Genomic DNA, 18,677 nt, shown 5'->3' with positions numbered 1-18,677 from the left:
ATAATACGCAGGCTCTCCAGTCAATAGTGCTGCAAAAATAATCAGCCTTTAATGGTGGAAACAAACCCCAACCCAGGGCTTCGACAGAATGTGCGCCATTTTCAATTGAAAGCATATATACCAAATGTAGTCAATCCTCTCCTGCCTGACTCCCGTTAAATCCTATACCAACAATGGTAGATCAGACCACCATTTTGGAGTGTTCACGGTAACATGATTTGAATCCCACTACAAACATCCATGTATCTGATCTTTCATCATCCACATAATGCAAACATAAGAAGTTATTCAAGTAAACTATTCTTTAAATGAAATAATTGTCAGAAAATACTGATGCATAATTCATAAACTTCATTACATAGATGAATACTCGAACATAAGGCACACGTGGTCAACATTGAACATATTGAATGGATGTTAAGATTCCATTTAAGAAAAACGCAAATGCATAACGCAATGTTGCAACATATAGCTTAAGTGCACAATAAAGATCCTTTACATGGAAATGCAAACGCATAATTCTATGACAAGACAGGAGGCTCACATTATGCTGTACTTTCTTTATTACTGCCATAATAGCTTTTCAACTTATAACTTTTAAAACTTTAACATTTGTGCTTTTTTTCTTTAAACATGAAAAATTGCCAATATGAGGTTTAAAAGTTCCAAGAAAATCTTCCTCCCTCGAGTCCAACCTAAAAACGAAAACTCCCATGATCCTATGGGGTCTAGTAGTCCTGACCTCTCCTCTTGCCCCTGTCAGCCTATAAGAACCCCCAACATTAGGTCCTTTCTTCTTTCTTTTTTGCTGCTTAAAAAGATAAGTACCTCACGTTCTACTATTAAGGTATAAGTGTGTGGATTGAGAGTTTTGTAATATCTAGAAAGTATTGAGGGCGCACGTAGGCAGCACGAGTATGCCTTATTTTATTAGTAGGTACTAATAATAAGACCGTTACTCACTCGTGAGAAAATGAAGTGCGGAAATAGGCCACGTACTCCAGTGTAGTGTTGCACCCAGTCGAGTTTTCCGGGAACGGTGAGTAAACTAGTTGATTCAGTATTGAAGAGGAGGCGGTGCCGGTGCCGCAAGCGAACGTGCCCGCCTCAGGCACCCGGCCCCGCTCCTCATAGAACGTGAGAAGGCCGCGCCGGCGAACACCGCGAGCGGCAATACCAAGGGGAGCGGGAGGAGCTGAATCTCCTATCATCCCCTGGGAGCTCGCTCGCGCAATAATTCAACAGTAGGTACTAGAAGGAGGAAACATTTGGAAAACTTTCTGAACCACAATGTACGATGTGTTGGTTATTCCATTGAAATGTATTACTACTGTATACAGTTCAAAATTGTTTATTAAAGCATTTTTAAAGGGAATCAAAAAGAAATTTAAAATGTTTTTTATCATGCCACTCCAAATATGGGAAATGGCAAGGTTACAGTTTACTTAAGTTCATTCACGAGAAGAGAGCACAATCAATCTTTCTTGGACATTTTCTCAAATGTGCTGAAGCTATTAAGTGACTGGAACATGCTGCACGAAAACGAACATCACTTGGAAAAGCTCCATCTGATGCAACGCGAAAATCAATATCAAGAGCTTCTGGAACACAACAAACAGCAGCATCACATGCCAACCAGAGGAAAAGAGCAACTTTCTCCTGGGGCAAATGAGATGCCAGAGCAAACTGAAGCAAGACTTGCTGACATGAGGACAAGAGCAACATCCTCCAGAGCACATGAGACACCACTCGATCAGGGTACCCGGCGTTGAATAAAAGGTAAATAACTCAGAAAAAAGTCTAGCTGCAGGACTCTGCCAAACATCTAACTACGACGGCGGAAACAAATAATCTGAGGGACCGAAACGCGTGAGGGATCATGTGTACAGTAGAAGTCACACTAGGGAAAATATTACAAACACGCCCAGTCAAAATCCGTTTTCGAACTTCGAAAACATGTGCAATACTCAGCGCCTACCCACTAGATGTCGGTCTATGCAAAGCATGATTCGAAGCAGATCCACAAGCCTCAGAGATAGATATATATATATATATAAACAAATACTACATACTTGTAACCGTCTTGCTGATGCTCGCATCCAATAAGATTCACATGCTTTGCATAGGCCAACTGTTTGTTTTTCTAAAGACCAACTAAGGGCCTCATAAAACCATACATTTGAGGCGTACACAAGCTCCACTCTTAGTATAAGGCTCTACCACCTGAGAATGTGGGAGCATGGACAGAGATGCCAGGCTTATTTTAGGAGGGAGAGAGGGCTGTAGCTTGGTACAAAGAAATTGTCGCGTATATATGGTCCAAAGAAACACAAACACTATGTATTGTAAAAACAATAAATGGTGTATTTAAAAACAAGTAGGCCCAGATAAATCTTGGGGAAATAAGTGCTATCACATATCATATAAACACAATTATAAATTGAACTCAATACTTAGGGGATACAACCCAAAATATAACATTATTAAGAATAACAATCAGCAGTTCAAGGCAAGTCAAACGTCTAATACTTGGGGAGTAAAATCAGGTAAGATATACTTTTATAATACAGTCAGTAATGCAAGGTAGTAGACCCTATCAGTCATGCAGTGACACACAGTTATAGAAATCACATAGTAAACCAACCCTGTTACCAGGATACTTTTCTGAACAGTGGAACACAAATTCATGGAACAGTATGAACCTATAACTGCATTTAGGATAACCTCCAGTTATACCAGGTATTGATATTGATATTTTATTCCTATCCCGCTCATACACAAGTGTTTCAGAGAGCGACAAGGCAAGGGAGGGGAACAGGGGAGAACAAAACAGCGATCTTAATAGGCCCAGTGACATTGAGTGACCACAAAAGTGATGGGTGGAAGGTTTCGAATGAATCTAAACCACTGGCAATTGCTCTGGGCAACCTTCCACACCACCATTTTTTAGCCCGTCTGGCCATTGCAAAAGGGGACCAGCCATGTGCAAATCAGTCAGCAGCTGCCGCCACCGAAGGTAGCAGCCCAGCCCGAACTGCTAGGCCAGGTCCCCTCTGCACAGAAAACCAAGCAACCCCAGACATGTTTCGGCCTTGTTGGACCTCCTCAGTGAGGTGCAGCCTGGTTCCCTGTGGCGCAGCGAGCAAGGGACCCATGTCTGGGCATACCCTCTCTCACAAGGAGGGACCACAAAAGTGATGGGTGGAAGGTTTCAAATGAATCTAAACCACTGGCAATTGCTCTGGGCAACCTTCCACACCACCATTTTTTAGCCCGTCTGCCCCATTGCAAAAGGGGCCAGCCATGTGCAAATCAGTCAGCAGCTGCCGACACCGAAGGTAGCAGCCCAGCCCGAACTGCTAGGCTAGGTCCCAAGCTACTCCTCACTGATGACGCCCAACAAGGCTGAAACATGTCTGGGGATGCTTGTGGTCTCGTGCAAAAGGGATGTGACCTAGCAGTTCGGGCTGGACTACCCCTTTGGGGGTGGGACCCAGCCTGATTTGCATATGTTTTTTTTCCCCTTTTGTAATAGCTTGGCAGGCGAAGAACGATGGTCTGGAGGGTTGCCCAGAGCAATGCCAGAGGTCGAGATTTATTCTAAACCTTCCAGCCATCAACTCTTTTGTTGTGCTATTGTCACCCCGAGTGGGAAGGGTATGCCCAGACGTGGGTCCCTTGCCTGCTGGGCCTAGAGACCCAAGCTACTCCTCACTGATGACGCCCAACAAGGCTGAAACATGTCTGGGGATGCTTGTGGTCTCGTGCAAAAGGGATGTGACCTAGCAGTTCGGGCTGGACTACCCCTTTGGGGGTGGGACCCAGCCTGATTTGCATATGTTTTTTTTCCCCTTTTGTAATGGCTTGGCAGGCGAAGAACGATGGTCTGGAGGGTTGCCCAGAGTAATGCCAGAGGTCAAGATTTATTCTAAACCTTCCAGCCATCAACTCTTTTGTTTTGCCAGTGACATTGAGAACACACAAGTACATGGGAGAGGGGTAGGGGAAGAGTGCATGGAAGGGGGGAGAAGTGCAAAGTGCGAAGCAGAGGAGAAACAGATGAATAATAATAAATATATAATAAAGGCAACAAACACTGGTAGTGCAGCCAGCAATTTGCAAGTTCTAGGTTTAAGGCAGCAGACAGAGTAGGTCTGATAAGTGCAGGAAAAGAAAGGGGGGGGCTGTATGGGTACACATCCAGACCCCAGTGCAAGGGGTGGCCCGAAGGCAGTGTGGCAGGGGAGCAGGTGCCTTGGCCCAGAGGACATTGGGTGGCCAGGTGCACGGTGCCAAGAGAGAACAGATCAGCAGGGGAAAGAGGGAGCAAAGGCAGAAGAAAAGAGGAAGGTCTTGAGGTGCTTCCGGAACCGGAGATGGTTCTCCTCAATTTTAGAGTGCCAGGGAGGCTGTTCCAGAGGGAGGCCCCAGCCGAAGACGGAGATCTAACCCCAGCTCGTTTCTTTGAAAAAAGACTGACCCTGAGGGAGAGGAGCGAAGAGCTCGAGAGGGGAGGGATAGCTGAAGGTATTTTGAACCCAGGCCCCAGAAAGCCTTGTGGACAAGGCAGAGGGTTTTGAATTTAATCAATGCATCTACTGGGATCCAATGGAGAGATTTCAGAGATTGAGAGATACAATCCCAGGGCTTGAGGCCAAGGACAAGTCTCGCAGTCCTGTTCTGGATTAGTTGCAGAAGGCGGAGAGTAGAGGCAGGTAGATTTAGAAATAGGCTGTTACAATAGTCCAACCTAGAGAACCAGAGCGTGGGATACCATGAGCTTCTGGGGTAAGGAGAGGAAAGGCCGAGTACCCCTGAGGAGGTGCAGTAGGAAGTTTGACTTTAGTGACCTCAGAGATGTGGGACGAGAAGGAAAGTGTGGAGTCAAAGAGGACCCTGAGGTTCTTAGCCTCACAGGTCGGGGTGGGAGGAGGGCTAAGGGAAGCCGGCCAGAGAGTGAGGGGAAAGGATAGTGAATGTGTGCCGATGAGGAGGATCTCAGTCTTGCTGGCCTTCAGACAAAGATCATTGGCGGCACACCAATCTTGAATGGAAGTTAGGCAATCCGAGATGGGAGAGGAGGTAGCCGAGGGCAGCTTGTAAATGAGTTGAGTGTTGTCAGCATAGCACTGGAAATATGAGCAGAAAATGGCAATGCAGTGGGCGAGAGTTGCAAGGTATTGGTTGAAAAGCCAGGGCGAGAGGTTAGACCCCTGGGGAACACCACAGGTAGAGAGGAAGATGGATGATAGGAAGGACCCAAGTTGGACCTGGGAGGATCGATCAGAGAGGAAAGAGGTCAGCCAGGCCAGAGCCTGAGCAGTGATACCCAGGTTTTCACAGAGACTGTTGAGCAGGATGGTATGGTTGACCATGTCGAAGGCAGAAGAGAGATTGAGGAGGATGAGGACAGAGGGAATGTTAGAGTCAAGGTTGGAGAGCAGATCTTCACAGATGTTCAGGAGAGCAGTTTCCGTGCTTCTGGCGGCTCCGAACCCAGACTGGTGGTCATGGAAACCGCCAACAGAACTGGAATGAAAGTTAAGCTGAGAGATGGCCAGATTTTCCAGGAGTTTGCCCAGAAAGGGAGCAATGGAAATTGGGCGATAGTTAGCTGGACAAGAAGGATCAGCTGTGGGTTTCTTGAAAAGCGGATGCACAAGGGAGTGCTTCAGAGGGGAGGGGAAGGATCCTGAGGCAAAGGAGTGGTTGCAAAAATCAGCAAGGGCCGGAGCGAGGGTGTCAATGTGGTCCTTGATGGTTGACAATCAGTGAAAGACAGATTAAGGCAAGCAATATCTCTTTACACTATTTTAGGATTGCACAATGCAGACAAAGGTCAGTAAAACCCACAGTACACTTATTCAGAATGGCACACAGCTATTCAAGGTAGGTAAAGCCCAGGGCAGACTTATTCTAGACAGGCTATACAGCAGGTCAGGGGAAGCAAAGCCCAGTTGGTGGACTTATACACTTTTATTTTGAAAGAAATAGTTAGGTGAAGCCAACCACATTTACATTTGGGAAGAGGAGGGTCCTATTCACATGCAAGTAAAACAAACCTATATATACTTTTAAGACTGGCAGAACACTGAGAAACCCAACAGTATTCTCCCACCTACTCCTTCAGGATCCTCCATTCAGGCGGCTTGGGAAGGGCCATCGCTTTTGGATCCCAACTCTGGGGGTGGACAAGCGAGGGAGGATCACGGAGTGGTTGGTCACAAGGGATTTGGAAGAGGATACCCAAGGGAGAGACATGGTATTCCCCCATTCCCAATAATACCCCAACCCACTCTCCCCCAGCCTTCATGGGGTATTTCCAATCTCACATCATCTCCCCTCCCCATTTCCAGCAAATACTGAGAAGAGGAGGATGCAACTAGAATCAGTGACGATAACCCATATAAACATGGGAAAAGTAAGGGAAACCTACTACAGAAAGAACAACAGTAGTCTCACTAATAGAGTCAGGAAGCGTCGGGTATTTGATGACCACTCGCACATGACTCCACTTGACTGTTTGTTCAACCATAAAAGGTGTGGTTTTTCACAGAGGACCGGGCAAGCTGGTGATCTTGTCCGGACCAGAGAGGCCAAGGAGCAGAGAGCAGCAGGTCCTGAAGCGTGGAGGAGAACGGTGCGCCGAGACACTGGCCCAGTGTTGGTCAGGGGCTGCAGCGTGGCTAGGGAGCAATGCTCCCGAAGAGCCGGAGCGAGGCAGCCTGGATCCTGCTGTTAGTGTCCGGAAAAATGCTTGTTCCCTTGGGACTGGTGACCCTGACCTCAACCCCGTGTATGCAGAGAAAACCGCTCATCAACGGGACACTGCCCAGCGAGTTTCATGTCAGTGAGAGAGAAACTCAGAAGCATGTGGCTAATTGAAGCAGGAGAAAGACAAAGTTTGTAAAGCAGCACGGAAAAGCAAGAGAAAGTTTATTGAAGCGCACGGAGCGGAAGGCGAGAGGAAGCTTAAGAAAGACGTTTAAGGAAAGCAGAAAGAAGGAAAAGGCGCTAGCGTCACAGATGTAAAGACATTTGAAGCATGTAAAAGTGTGCAGAGACACGATAGAACAGGTGCGAGTGTGCATGTTAAAGAAAGGAAAGTGTGGAAAGAGGCACAATACCTATAGAACAAAGCAGAGGAAGGTGCAAGGGTGCACGAGAGTAAAAGAAACAAAGAAAAGCAAGAAAGGGGTGCATGAAGCACCTGAAGGTGAGAGGTTAAAAGAAAAGAGCAAAGAATAAAGAGTAGATACCGATCAGAGTGGTCACACCTAGGAAAAGCAAAGAACCTGGCTGTTTTGAAAGCCTCCGATTGTACCCCACACATGAAATGGTTATGAAAGAACTGTACATAAAAGGAAAGGTACACCCTGACAACGGAAATTGTGTTCGACTCCAAGAGGGGCCTGAGCTTGGGGAAGGGAAACCCTAAGAGGCCTAAAAGTGGAATACCTATAATTTTGTGACCACTGAACTTATGTTTGAGTCCAAGAGAAGTGGAGTATTTATTGGTTTTGATGCTAAAAGAGTTAAAATTGGACAAGGGAATCCCAAGGAACTTTAGACATTTGAAAGTGTAAGACTGCGACAAGGAATATGGAGAAGGTCTGATGAAGATCCTTTCGTCGATTGAACTCCTTTCTGTGAAGCTGAACACCCAACCCTGGTGAGAAAGTCACCTGAAACCAAATATGTTTTACTATTTTGTTGAACCACTGGTTTTCCTTGTTGAAGACTTTCCAACACTTATTTGTAAAGCGTGAGGGCAATCATAGGTTTAGACACAGACTATTGTTTTGGATTCTTAGACATCGACAACCCTTAGAAACATCAGTTAAGGGAACCATCCCTTTAGAGATGTGGCTAGCAAGGCATTACACCAACCCAAGAACATTAGTAAATAAAAGTTTGGAAACTAACAAACATCTTTGAGTCTGTGTCTCTCTTGATAACATGCCTGGCTCACAACACATTCGAAGGAAAGTAAGAACTCTTATAATTGCTCATATTTCAGAGGGACAGTTACAACCAACTCGTTTACAAGTAACTTCTTAACACTTGTTACATTTCAGGGCAAAAGGCCCAAACCTTATAATCTTTCCCTATTCTTGAAGCATGAATGTTCTCAGTGGCAGGAGGGGGGCCAACAGACAGGTCAGGACAGGCACAGATATAGGAAAAGTCAGAGTTCCTGATGAAGTTTCTTCAAAACAAGTAGGTAGTTCACTTTAGAGTTAGTGAAGGTCCAGGGACTTCAGAGAAGACGCCCTAGAAGGATTCCAGCATTAGGCCTGGGCGAACTGGATGAGAGGACTACCAATCACATGAATCACCCCCCAAAGCTTCACAGGAATCACAAAAGGCTTAAGGTAACTAACAACCCAGCCAGCAGTACCTCAGCATAGAAGAGTTTGCAGCAGGACGTCTTAAGGATCTGCAGCCAAAAACCTTGTCGATGAATTCCTTGTTGTGAATACGGAAGACAGGACACTGGAAGGGAATTTGCAGCAGGGATCAACAGGGAAGACTCAAAGCAAGGGTTTCTTCGCAGCTGGATGAAGTTCTGTGGTTTTAGCGTCCTTTTCAGGAGCCAGGAGAAGACAGAATATCGCTGGTCAGATTCCTCTCGCTAATCTGGTTCAGCACTCTGGTGAGGGGACTTTATTTGTCCCGGGAGGATAGCTCAGCGGCAACATGCTCGTCTTGGAAACAAGATGACACGAAGCAACACAGGTTCGATCCCCGGGTCCGCGCTTATAAACCTCTGGGTAGTAAGCGTGTTCTAAACACGCATCTAAGACATATTCCTGTAACAGCGCCTCGATGCCCCCGAGCTGTATGAGCGCTTCAAAAATGGCAAAAAATAAGGACTCAAATATGTCTCCAGAGAGCCGGGAGGAGGCTACCAAAGTTTCGGACGGATTCGGATTTCAGAAGACCATGCACCGCACAATGGCTCGAGGTCCCATGGTATTGGAGTCCCTCAAGGTCGCAGCATGACATGGGATGGTCTTCTTGAGTCTAGTTAATCTCAACAGGCTGTGGGTCGGGTCATCGTTTTCAGGATCCCCATGACGTTTGGAAGGAAGGATTACACAGCAGGCTCTCCGGTCGCTGGAAATTGCTACAGCCGTCTTCTCTTCATCTTCCTCTTCGGTTTCAGCTCCAGTGGTCGACTTGTCTGCAGCTTCCAGGTTCGGAGTATTTAACAGGAACTACAGCAAATTCTGCAATCTCCCCCTGCATTTTACAGAAGGGGGCTATCTGGCTGTCCAATCAGAACAGCCAGCCCCCCAGTGGGAGTTGGTTCCTTTCAGGCAAGGTGGAAGACAAAGGACTGCAGAGTTTTGGATTCCTTCCTTGCTTCTTGCCTTCTGAGACACTCTGGAGCCTGGGTTTCCCGCGAAGACAAAACTTCAACAGAGGTTGTTCCCACCTAGAACGGCAGGGGAAGACCTCAAACCGCAAATACAAATAATGGCGAAAAAAGAAGGAGCCTACCATTTTAACAAAATTGTGTCCCTTCTGTGCATTACCGATGCTGAATTAACAGCCTACGAGTAATAGTGACTTAAATCATAAAAGTAGTTGCACTGCCACCAGCCATTCAAGTAAACTTGCAACAGTAACAAAATGTTACCAGTTAAGTAAGAAAGGGAATACATTGCATCTTCCCAGCACTCCACATAAGGGGAGGGGTGCTGGCTCACTTATACAAAATGTAAAGGGGATGAATATCCCCTTTACTACTTGAGAACAGTAATTCACCAAAGTATATGAAATGGAAATTAACAGGGGAGCCCAACAGTTGTAGGAAACTATAACTTCAACCATACACTAGGGAGAGACAAAGGTCACCCATAAAAACGGTAAAATACTAGGTAAGAGGGGGAAAAAGATTCCCCTTCACCTAGGGACAATGTAAAATATTTACCAAATACAAGCAAAAGGTTCTAGGTTTGACACAGGTCAGGAAGATGTATCACTCATGTGAAAATGTTATCCAAAACTAACATCTAGGGGTTGTTGTGGAGTATTGCATGACTTGTCTTCGAATTCGAAAAGGGACGTTGAGAGGCTGTGTCTGTAATACTATCCCTACTGTGAGCTGCACTGTACCCATGGTCCTTCACGCGTAGAATTCCTCAGATTGTTTTGTTTCTGACATGAGGATGCATGACGAGTGTATTTAGTACAGTTAAATTAAAGATGGTGTAGTTTGTCTATGTCCCTTGTATTCCCAAGCAGGGGAGGAAGGGTGAAAATGATATGACATTTATAACACGCCCGTACACAAGTGTTTCTGGAGGCATTTAAATCTAAGCAGATGCAAGCATCAGAAAGACTATTACATACAGGTATGTGGGATTTGTCATGGTAGGCTTGTGGAACTGCTTAGAAACACATGCTTTGCATAGACTAGTGAGCAGCACCAGGAGAAGGAGGTGGGTTATTAGAAGGAACAGAGGCAAAAATACCACCTGTCCCATCTGATAATCACACCTTGTTTGTGCATCTACAAAATAATGTTGAGTGAACGTGTGACCTGAGCTCCATGGTGCATCTCTACAAATTGCCTTAAGGGCACATTAGCGTTGAAGGCTAATGGTGCACTAGTACCACGAGTAGTGTGCTCTGGGTGTAAATGGTAGTAATTTGTTAGTAAATTTGTAGCATTCTACAATCCTTTCGAAATTGCTGCTTTGGAGACTGCTGACCCTGCAACTAAGGAAATGAAGAATTAGTCAGTTTTCCTTATTGGTTTCGTCTTAAGATAGTATTGTATTTTGTCATTTACTTAGCGCCCTTTCCCCATTTGTATGGCCTCAATGCGCTTTGTGGTTGGAACACCCTTGGTGACCACAGTCCATGTTTAGGCGGTTCTAAGAGCTTAAATTAAAGAAGCGTATGTGGATTTTTGCTGGGTTAGGACTTATGTGGGCTGGGTAGGCTCCATTAAGTAGCCCAGAGGTTTGGCACGTGGGTGGGCGCTGTTGGTGGTTTAGGATACAGTTCTAGTGCTGGAGATTTAATGTGCGCCCAGCTACACCAAATTGTTTTTCGTTGGTTGTTGCTGCATACTAGTGGCAGAGGTGTTGAGGTATGTCAGGGGTTTCAGTGTGGACGGCTATGTGTGCTGCTAGACTGGAATAGTATAGCCATAGCTGCATTCTAGGGTGCATGGATGGATGGCCGTGCCTGTGGCCCATGTCCACAGATGTGGTGTAAGTTATACATATTGTAAGATTGGCTAGGGTTCGACTGCAGCATTCTTTTCCTTGGTCCAGTGCGAGTGGTTGGTCTCACTATTCGTGGTCTCCCTGGTACGAAAGTCTGAGCAGAGGGAGAGGGTCAGGAGGGATGAAGGGGGCTTACTTGGCCTTGCCCAACTGGTCAAGGTATTAGGAGCGGGTTTGGGGCACCTGGATACAGGGGGAAGGGATTGCACCTATAAGGGAGTACCACATTAGACAGTAAGGTATAGTAGCACATGGATTTGGGAACCGTTGATAGAGGGAGGGAGGCAAGAATGGGACTACAGCAGTGGACTGCAATGCAGCAGAGTGGACAAACGACCATAGACAGTAATACAGTAGCGCTTAGATTTGGGACACCTTGATAGCGGGAAAAACACCTAAATGGGTATAATAGATAGTAAAATCTAGTGGCACCTTGGGTTTGGGACACCTAGCTTGGGACAGCTGGATAGTGCCTGCCTAAGTCGGCATCTAACATTAGACCGTAAAATACAATCGCCCTGGGATTTGGGACACCTGGATAGAGGGAGAGAAGCCTATATGGGCATACAACGGTAGACGCTGAAATGCACTAGCGCCTAGTTTTGGGACACCTGGATAGCACCTAAATGGACATACAACAGTAGACAGTCAAATACAGTAGGACCAGGATTTGGGACACCTGGAGAGAGAGAGAGGCATATATGGGCATACAACAGTAGACAATAAAATACAGTAGCGCCTAGATTTGGGAGATCTGGAAACAAGGTGAAATGCCTAAATGGGGCTATTGTGATGCAGGCAGTAGCTACAAGGTTTTGGATAACGGGGCACAGGGGTAAATGCCTTTTGCTGAGAGTACAACAGTGGACAAATTGCCTAGATGAGAGACGTTTCTACCTGACCCAATCTGACTGGGCTAACACTGTCTATGGCTGATTAACACAATCTACCTAGGGGCGGGATATATGTGTCTAACACAAGCTATCTAGATGCGAGATATGGCTGACAAACCGTGGTTAATCTTCACAGTTCTACCTAAGTGTGACGCATGGATAGACTTCCCAATTCTGTCCAAGTGTGGCGCATGGTTAAACTTCACCTGGCCAGAGGGCGACTCCTAAATTGGTGCCCAAAAGTAAATGCAAAGCACATTAAGGTTGGCACCGAGCAGTGAAGGAAATAATATTTACTAGCTGGCTAATTCTGGTATGCTACGTTATGTAGTTAAGAGGAGTGGCAGGGCTTTTGGAACACAGTGATTGCTGTACTCCCCCACCCAGGCCACACTTACCTTGTCAGTCGCTGCTGGTTGACGGCTGGCTACTGGCTTCTCAGGCGAACGCTGGCAAACACGGATTGAAGCTGCTTCTTCGGGAGCTGCCCTTTGCCGTAGGGGGCTGCAACGGGCAGAGAAGCTACCTTAGAGTGGTGATTTATGTGGGCACCAGGCACCAATCACGGGTCTGGGCAGGCTGGGAGGCAGGAGGGAGGAGGAGGAGGAAACCAGGAAGGACCGGGCAGGGAACACGGCTGCAAAAAGGATGTACACAGTGTAAAATTATGGGGAAAATGATTAGGGCAAACAGGAATGCATGCCCAAGGGCAGGAACACTCACCACAGGAGGAGGCCGCGAGATGGCAAAGATCGTACATAACAGCTCTCCAAACATCTAGTGAAATATACTCCATCAGCGCTCTATCCAGAGTTTTGTGGGTTTTGAAAAAACGCGGGTAGTTCAATAGATTGGTTGACCTGGTATTTGAAAATGAACTTAGATGAATTCTTAAGACCATGTCTTTATGTATCATGACAAAAGGTTCTGAGACTGATAATGGTTGTAGCTCACTTACACTTCTTATAGAGGTGATGGCTATAAGAAATGCAACTTCGTAGGTAAGATCCTCGAAGCTTGCTTTATGCATGGGTTTGAAGGGAGTACCCCTAAGCTTGCTTAAGACAATGTTTAAATCCCACCCTTGGGGTGGATTTGCAATTGGGGGATAAATTGTCTTCAACCCTTGCATGTAGGCTTTCACGACTGGAATCTCCCACCACAACACCTTGCTTTGTGATGGAGTGTGAGCTGAAAGAGCGGCTAAATAGACTAAGGGAATTAAACACCAGGCCTGAGTCTAAAAAGTAATAGTGCACTATATTGGAACGTGAGCAATGAACGGGATTAACATTTAATTTCCTACACCATGTAACAAATTGCTTCCATTTGTTCAAGTAGCAGTGTCTAATGTTGGGAATGTTTGCTTCTTAAAATGATCATGCATCCGTCAGGTAAGTTAAGGTGTCCGAACACTGACTTCAGGAGCCAAGCTGCTAAGTTGATTGTCTGAGGGTGTGGATGGAGGGTTGCCCCTTGATGTTGTAACATGTTGTAACGGCTGGGTAGTTTAATTGGTGGGCAAACAGACATTTTGAGGAGGTAGGAGACCCACGTTTGTGATGACCACATTGGATCATTGTTAGGTTTTCTTGATGCATCTTGTGAATATCACTGTTGAGAAGTGGTGTTGGGGTGGGGGACGGTGTTCATACGCAAATAACCCTGACCAAATGATCCACATTGCGTTCCCCTTGGACCTCTAAGGGGGACACCTGGAGGCATGGCATTTTGAGTTTTCTTGGGTGGCAAACAGATCTAGGACTGGATGACCCCATTTTTCAAAAGGTTTGTTCACAATGTCTATGTAATTCCCACTCGTATTCAGAGGGAAGGTCTGTGTTTCTGCTTAGTTCGTCTGCTAGGCAGTTGTGTTTGTGTTCTCCTTGAACATGTTGTAATAAGGTAAAATGTTCCTCAGAAAACTTCACTTCCAAATCTTCTGTGCTAGTCTGGATAGACTTGGTGAATGTGTCCCGCCCGGTTTGGTGATATAATACATGGAGGTTGTGCTGTCTGTGAGAACTGGTAATGTCTTTCCCGTAAACTGGCATTGAAAAGCTTGTAATGCTTTTAACACAGCTAGCAACTCTAGGATGTTGATATGTTTGTTGGATAGCCGTGTGCTGTCGGGTGGAGATAATGAGCTCCCCAACCTGAAAGCGAGGAGTCTGTTGTCAGAGTGGCTTGTGTTGGAGGAGTGACAAAAGGTTTGCCCTTTTAGCAGGTTGTCTTTTGTCCAAAACTAAAGTGTTGCCACCACAGTCTGAAACTACCACTAATGTCCCATTGTCCTGCTGCTTGGAAGACTAGGGTGTCTCCTGTGTGAATAATTGCCCTGAGAAACGTTTGACTTGGCCGGGGACCAGACTGGATTTTTTCTTGTTGATGGAAAACCCTAGTTGGAACAGGAGGTTTACGGTGTCTCCTGTTAAGAGCCAGTCGTCTAGAGAAGGGTACACCGAGATGGATTGCCTGCGCAGGTGAGCCGCCAGTACCATGTGAAAATCTGAGGGGCTGAAGCAATCCCAAAGGATAGCACCTTGAACTGGTAGCGTGCAGATCCCACCTTGATACTTGGGTATTTTTGGTGAGCTGGCAACATTGAAAGATGAAAGTATGCATCTTTCATATATAGTGTTGCCATGTAGTCTCTGATTTTTATTAGAGGAATAGCTTCTTGTAGAGTGATTTTTTGAGGTTTGACATACGTATTTGCAGGTCTTAGATCGAACACTGGACGCTTTGTCTCGTCTAGTACATAGAATAAATACCCTTGTTTACATATGATGGGGGTAGATGAGTTATATGGCTCGTTTGTCTAGTAGCAATTGTACCTCTGCTTGGAGGATTAGTTGATGTTCCAAAGACATGTTCCTTGAGCTCAGTGGATGATTGCATGATGTTTCTAGGAAACGCAGAAACCCAATGATTTGTGCACAAGAGTCATCACCCCTGTTGAGTAGTAAGTGTAGTGTCTGCGCCCTCCCCAGGAGCTGGCGACCCCCTCATTTGCTCTACCCACTAGGTGCGTTTCCTGCAGAAGGACCACCTTGGCACCATGCCGTTCGCAGAATTGGACTACCTTGTGGGACTTGCGCGGGTTAAGGCTCTGCACGTTCCAGCTAAGTACCTTGATCTTTATTGCGTTTTAGTATCTTGTCTACAAGCGGGGGATATTTCCCAGCTCTAGCGTTGGCCGTACCTCTGCCTTTGTTACGCTCACCTGGTTCCCACAGGGGTGTCGATCGGTCCCGGACAGCTGCGGTCTCCACCAACGTGATACGTAGTGAAGAGATGACAGTCTGGACTGGCCCGCCTAATCTTGTCTGCTGGACTCGTAGAACTATTCTCCTGCAAGTGGAGAAAGGGATTTAGCCACCCATGGACTTTAGTGATGGCCCCTCAACAGTTTTCGTTCTCCCCACTAATCACCTCCAATATCCCCTTTTGGTAACCTCACCTTATGTTTTTAAATGATGAGCTCTCCACCCTGCATGGCATGCAGGGGCGCGTAGATACCAGTTACTTCACTGGGTTGAAGTTACTGGAGGAGTTCCGGAGGAATATTGACTCCAGTGTCTATAAAGTTCAAAGAGTTCAATATGTCCGATGTTCACTCTTGTTCCATTCCCTTGTTAGGTTGCAGCTGGGTCCAAAAGAATATTGCCTGGAGGCAACTGATGGCGTTCAGGTAAGAGTCTGCATTACCAAACACTGTTCGGTGAAAGTTGCTTTAACTTGCTGTTTTCTCTCCTTTATAGGTGCGGCGTAGGAAGATGCAGCGAATTAAAGAATAATGCCTCCGGTGGTAAAGCCGGTAAGCCTATGGTGGCAAAGAGATTGTCTTTGTCGGTTTTCTCGGCTCACCTTGTTATTCCTTTTGTTTTCCCCCAGGTGCTGGATTTCGACGAAGAAAATGATGGAGGCAGCGCCAAGTCGAAAGATGCGGTGGACTGGTGAGTATAACACGGCGTTGCTGCTGGCGAAGTGACGCATGCTGAAATAATGTCCTTTCCAGGCTCGGAGATGTGCTGGGTCCGGAATCCGGTAAGGAATCAAATAATGTCCGTGATCTAACCTCTTCTCCTTTCTTTTCCTTTTGTCTAGGAGCTCCGGATTCGAGGCGGGTGTGGCAGAAGACTGGATGCTGACTTGCAGACAAGGTGAGCGTCACGCTGCTGGATGCAGAATAACGCGAAGCATGGGCTGCTGTTCGGGCGTGGTTTAAATAGCCTGCAAAGTAGTCCCAGGTAAGAAGTTCCCCAGAACCACACCCGAGTGAAAAATAGTCCCTGTGATAAAATAGTCCCATCCAGGCCTCACGTTGGCTTGGACTCATTTGCAGCATGGTCTGCATAAGGTAAGTAAAGTCTATGAGCCTGGCGCCTATGGCGCCAGGACTGATTTCTATGATGAGCCTGGCGCCTAAGGCGCCAGGACTGAATCCAAACAGCCCCCAGCCGGGGCTGTTGGGATTTTAATGAATATCTGGATGCCTGCTCCCGGGGCTGATGGACTCGATCCGGATGCCCAGGGGTAGGCATCATGACAGCCTTTTCCTATGTTTATGGGATGGGAATCATTTTTCAAACCTAACTCCCAACATTCCCCGCAACCCCCTCCCAGTCTCCTCCCCCCCACACCACCAAACTCCCCCAGTACCGCCCTCCCCCACCCACACTGCCCATCCCCAACTCGCAGTGACGAATCCCCACAATACCCCCCGCCCCCACATTCCCGACAACAATGGATTCTTCATAGGGCACTGCCCGTGGGCACCAGACACTGCCACCCAAGCGAACACTTAAATCTCCAGACCTGGGGGGTGGAGAGGAGATCGCAGTAGCATACTCACATTTCCCAACTGGACTAATTTATAACATTTTCTTCAACGCACATATTCAACCTTCATCGGGAATTACTTATTCATCCCAGCAACATTGACCCCATTAAATTGTGGAGAGGACCGGACTACCATATACTTGACCCAGCAGTTCTACCCACCATCTCCTGCCGGTCAATACTCCACCATCATGAGTTGGGGCGGTTCTTCAGGAGTGACTCAATAAATTTGTGCACTGCCCCTGGGTCGGTGAAAAAGTGGGCCCGGCCCCCGTGATGGACACGTAGCTTAGATGGGTACAGCATGGCATATTATATACCCTGGTCTCGTAAGGCTCTCTATGTAGCCAGGAAAGAGCAGGGAGCCGGCTGGAACGGTGGAGTTAAGTCTGGGTAGAAGGAGACTCTGGCATTCTCGTACGTGAGGTCCCCCAGTTCCCTGGCCCTGCGCAGTGCCGTATCTCGGTCTCTGTAGTTTAATAAATGTGCAATGATAGGGTGAGGGCTCGGTCCCGGTCTAGGAGCTGTTTGCGACACCCTATGTGCTCTTTCCAGCAGGAAGTAGGTTGATAACGGGTGTTCCTGCAGGACCTCCTTTTATGAAGCTCTCCATGAAGGTCTCCATGTTCTGCTGTGGGACCGAATGGGGCACTCCTACCACACAAATGTTATTTCTGCGGGATCTCGCCTCGAGGTCCTCGTTCTTTTCCTTGATCAGTCTGACATCCCTTCACAGCTCCTGGATGGCTAGTACCGTCTCGCCGCTAGTGTCCTCCAGAGCCCCCACCCAGTGTTCAGCTTCTGATATCCTTGATGTGCTCTTGCATCTTGTCAACCTTCTAGACCAACCCATCTAGCTTAGTGTGGACAGATGCAAAGCCCGACCTCATTTCGGCGAGTACTTGGCTGAGCTCAGATTGCTGGGGCCCGCCCTGGGCTCCTCTCCACCCAGGAGGGTTTCCTTAGCTGCATTATCACGGGACCCAGACATCCTCTCACTTCCTTTATGCAGTCCTCCTTTCTGGGAGAAAGTCAGGTGGGATTGTCTTTTATTGCCCTTAGCCATGCAGCTCACTTCTGCACCCCTCTGCCGTATTCCTTGCCCACAGCTGTCACACCCAGAGTAGCCTCTGCCCCTTTGTTGTCAGCAGGCGTCGGAGTTGAGGTTCCCCAGTTGGGTACGGTATGCCTGCTAGTGCTGGGCCAGTGTCTGAGCCGGGGTGGTGGTCTTCCTTGCACACAGGAACTGTTCTCTGTTTCCCCCTCCCCCTCCCCCCCCCCCGGCCCCCATCCACCCGCCTGGCTGCTAGGATCATGTGTTACTGATGACCTGGGGAAATGTGATGCCTCGCACTCTTGTCACTTCACTGGGGGTGGTCCCCGGGGGCTTTCCAAGTCTGGTTTCAATGACTATTGTAGCATCATCTGTCGCCCCTTCTGGGGGTGTGAATCAGTCACACTCGTTTCCTCTCAGTCCCAGAGCTGGCCCCCACGGGCGGGCCCGCTTTTCCTTTTCAGTGCGCTCCTAGCAACTCACCCTGATTGGGCGGGAGGCTGCCGTGTATCCAGTTAGTCCCCTGTGCGGTCTATTTGTCTCTCTAAGCCTTAAAGGGGCTCCCAGAGAGAGCGAGCTATTGGCTTGCCTGTAGCCAACATTATTCTGGCAGTATTGCACCCAGATTCAGCTCAGTAC

The 18,677-nt window shown here is 47.3% G+C and overlaps 1 protein-coding gene across 3 annotated transcripts in view; it reads right to left on the bottom strand.

The window, feature by feature from the left end:
• HSF1 (heat shock transcription factor 1) overlaps window positions 1-18,677 on the bottom strand; it is a 1,218,386-nt gene that overhangs the window by 28,907 nt on the left and 1,170,802 nt on the right. The window lies entirely within an intron of this gene.

Source organism: Ambystoma mexicanum, chromosome 5q (genome assembly GCF_040938575.1).
Source record: "Ambystoma mexicanum isolate Mex_15411 chromosome 5q, UKY_AmexF1_1, whole genome shotgun sequence".
NCBI classification, from domain to species: Eukaryota; Metazoa; Chordata; class Amphibia; order Caudata; family Ambystomatidae; genus Ambystoma; species Ambystoma mexicanum.
This window is presented reverse-complemented; position numbering and strand designations above follow the sequence as displayed.